A 3736-nucleotide genomic window follows, 5' to 3' on the forward strand; every position below is an offset into this window, starting at 1 on the left:
CTTTAAATAGCGCAAGAGTGCGTTTGTCCAATCACCAAACAAATAGATGCTTTGCAATTTACGCTACAATATAGCTGGGGGGCGTACTGTAAAATATACTAACGGAGGGATGACATAGTAAGAGTTTTATTTGTTTGTACGGTATATCACACCATAGTATTTGTTGTTAAATACAATACTGCGGTAATTGGCCTCTCACACACAGTATAATATCTGTTAATGACAGGAGGGAGTGACTGTTCGTCAGTCAAGTTACGGGGGTCGGATGCCTGTTATGGAACCACGTTTATGTTTATTGGTATTATTTGTCATCACGCATCTGTAAATGTTCCATCTTCCCAGAGGTTTTTGGCAGTATTAAGAATATGGACGGCCAATAGATCATACTTTTAAAAAGGCATATGGCTGTACCACTTGTTTTTATATCGTTTGCTTAACGGTCCTTAAGGCTTCCTTCTCCTCCTGGGGTGTTAGAGATCCTTCTAAACAGCGTCGGGAAGTCTCCCCCAGTCGGACTTACAGTTCGTTTCCTTGCTGCCACGCGGAGTGGCCGCGCGTTTCGAGGCGTTATGTCACGGACTGCGCAGCCGCTCCCGCCGGAGGTTCGAGTCCTCCCTCGGGCATGGGTGTGTGTGTTGTTCTTAGCATAAGTTAGTTTAGGTAGTGTGTAAGTCTAGGGACCGATGACCTAAGCAGTTTGGTCCCTTAGGAATTCACACACATTTGAACATTTCTCCTTGCTCATTTCCGCCTACCTCGTAACCTTCCGAATCCCCTTGGAAAATCGGGCTCAACAGTCACCAATGACATTATTGGTCCCGCTAATACGCTTAAGCTGGAATTAAAAGGACGAAGTTTCGGGGAGCCCTCGTAGCAGATGCGATGATAAGACTAGGCGCACCAGCACCCAACTAAGAGCCTGATCGTCGCTCTCCAGTCGAAGAGATTTGTGGTGCAGCCAGAACCGGAATTTCTTCAAAGTTACCAAAACTTCCGTAGCCTTAGTTTATACACAGAACATTTTATTTTTCTGATGGGAATAGTCTCCTTGAAAGTGCGTGTGCATGTGTGTGTGTATGGGGGGGGGGGGGGAGAGAGAGAGAGAGAGAGAGAGAGAGAGAGAGAGAGAGAGAGAGAGAGAGAGAGAGAGTGGTGGGGGGGTAGGTGGGAGGGGGCACTCTGGCGTAACGTGCTACTCGAAAAATTGCCAGGGACATAACCCCATCGGCAGGAAGTGGTAATGAGCCGCTTCGCTCATAATTTTGCCCCAGCAGAGAGGTTATTTTCGAAGGCTGGCAACATCATCACTGTAATTAAAAATACTCTGTTTCAAAAGCTCGTAGTAGAGCCCTTTTTTCAATGGGCTGCTTCAAAAACAATGTAAGTAAAAATATTTCACTTGCTAGTGAGTATCACGAAATATGTTGGTATTCGGATTCACAACATTTATTAATGAGTTCATTGAGCGAATATTAAGTGACTAAGCAGAAATTTAAAAAAATTTGGTGTTACTAATTTTAAAAAATTGTATGCAATGCAGAAAAAGTATTGTCTTTGTGATATCTGTATTGTGTAATTAACCCACTCTTTAAATTTTCTGAAACTGAAATACAATGAAAATATTAAAATTCTCTTTTTATGAAAACTGAAGGAACGTTTCCTTAATGTATCGACAGCGACACCTCTCTCTCACAACCAGTTTTAACAGTAAAGTTTTAAGAACCACGCATTCTGACATTTTGAAAACGACTATATCAAATACCAACAATTTATCTCAGATATACCGTCACCATCTATAGCAGATGAATCATTAAAAAATCACTATACAAGTACTTTAGAAAATTTTACAATATCTAGGGGAACCTGTACCTCCCGAGTCTTATTGTTCATGCTAGTTTATATACATGGCGATGACCCCGAGATAAGTGATTTAATGTGAGACACAAGGGGCCGCAAATGTCGGGAAATACGCCAAAAGTGGATGACATGTTGAACATGTGACATTCCAAGATGCTACTCCGGGCGGGTGTAAAATGCATGTGCGCAGCGGAAAATATTGAACGCTAAAATGATGTGGCCCTGTATGACTACCCCCTGAAGCAGATCTTAGGATCTCTTAATGCTTTTTAACATATAAATTACAACGTAAACATAAATGAATGATTAAGGCAACTAATACTACTAAATGATAAACGTTGTTACTGCTTATATATTTATTGTAGATTAAACAACAACCATTTATATTACAATTGTCTATATTTTCTGACTAAAAATTGCTGATAAATTTCCCAACTACGCCCGTTTTTGTGGACACGGAATCTAACATGAATAACGCGAAATGACTGACATCATCACCGTACCAAACACTAGGAGACACTGCTTTCAAAGATGATCTACGGTGGTGCGGAGCCTCAGTGGAAATAAACTAGCGTGATCACAGCTGTTAGCTTTATAGCTCTAACAAGCCGAAGCAATTTGCGATATCACTGTATGCACTGCATCCGTTGCGGTGCGTCAGAGTGATGTGCGACGATGGAATAACTCCAGCCACGAATAAAATCTTTCAAACACTATGACGTCAGAAGGCGGTCCTCTGACTAATATACTCTAATACTGTCTTCTCCTTTCTGTGTTCTACAGACGAGAAACGCGAACACCCAGCCACAAGGATGGAGTTCAAGGTGACGCTTCCTCGTCCCTCTCAGCTGCGTCCAGAGAGTTCCCGGTTATCCTTGCGGCCTAGCTACAATACCGGGCAGCCGCAGCTGTATTGTGTTTCCGCGCCCAGGTGTCCAGACTGTTCGTCTTGGCACTTCCTGTGTCAGGCAAGACCAACACACTTTGCCGGCTTTTCCCACCCGGGGATTGAGTCTGCCTGCTGTTTCATCTCCACTGGCGTTCCAACCTCTACTAGTATAGGCAATCATTCATTACGCCGTTTTTATAATAAAGACACTCCGTCACCTTTCATGCAATAAGCGTTAACAATTATTTACAAGACGTACGTGACAAGATCAGTCTCCTTTAAATATTCATATATACGGTGTACAACCTATCAAACAATACCTAATTGTGGTTGTAGATCACGGCAAAGTATTACCGAGCGGGGTGGCGCAGTGGTTAGCACACTGGACTCGCATTCGGGAGGACGACGGTTCGATCCCGTCTCCAGCCAACCTGATTTAGGTTTTCCGTGATTTCCCTAAATCGTTTCAGGCAAATGCCGGGATGATTCCTTTGAAAGGGCACGGCCGATTTCCTTCCCCATCCTTCCCTAACCCGAGCTTGCGCTCCGTCTCTAATGACCTCGTTGTCGACGGGACGTTAAAACAACACTAACCTAACGGCAAAGTATGTGGATGAATGCTTGTAAGGTGCGAAATTAAAGCCAACTTACATCGTCACCAGATGACATACCTCGTCGCATGTTCAGCTGTTGAGTCTATCGGTCTGTTGCAGCAGGTCATCCCAACACAAGTCAAGTATCCCGTGTGTGTGGTTCTGGGCCCACGTGCGCGACTTCAGCGCGTGAAGCTCAAAGATTCGAATGCAGGTAGTATTTTTCTCATTGAGTTACAGAACTGTGTGTTAACATTGAGGTAAGTTTACTATATTGTTTACCGATGGTTTGTTGCGATGTACAGTACAACAAACACGGACCGTCTTACACGCAAGTAAATGAGTACAAGCTTCCGAATTGCGCCGTTACCAGTGAATGAGGTGCGTTTATTTACTT

General features: G+C 43.5%; 1 non-coding gene across 1 annotated transcript; it reads left to right on the top strand.

Moving 5' to 3' along the window:
- Nucleotides 1-3102: 3102 nt before the first annotated feature.
- On the top strand, nt 3103-3175 carry Trnaa-cgc (transfer RNA alanine (anticodon CGC)). Its single transcript has one exon. It is a non-coding gene; the product is annotated as a tRNA-Ala (tRNA).
- Nucleotides 3176-3736: the final 561 nt, after the last annotated feature.

This window comes from Schistocerca serialis, chromosome 7 (genome assembly GCF_023864345.2).
Source record: "Schistocerca serialis cubense isolate TAMUIC-IGC-003099 chromosome 7, iqSchSeri2.2, whole genome shotgun sequence".
Lineage (NCBI taxonomy): Eukaryota > Metazoa > Arthropoda > Insecta > Orthoptera > Acrididae > Schistocerca > Schistocerca serialis.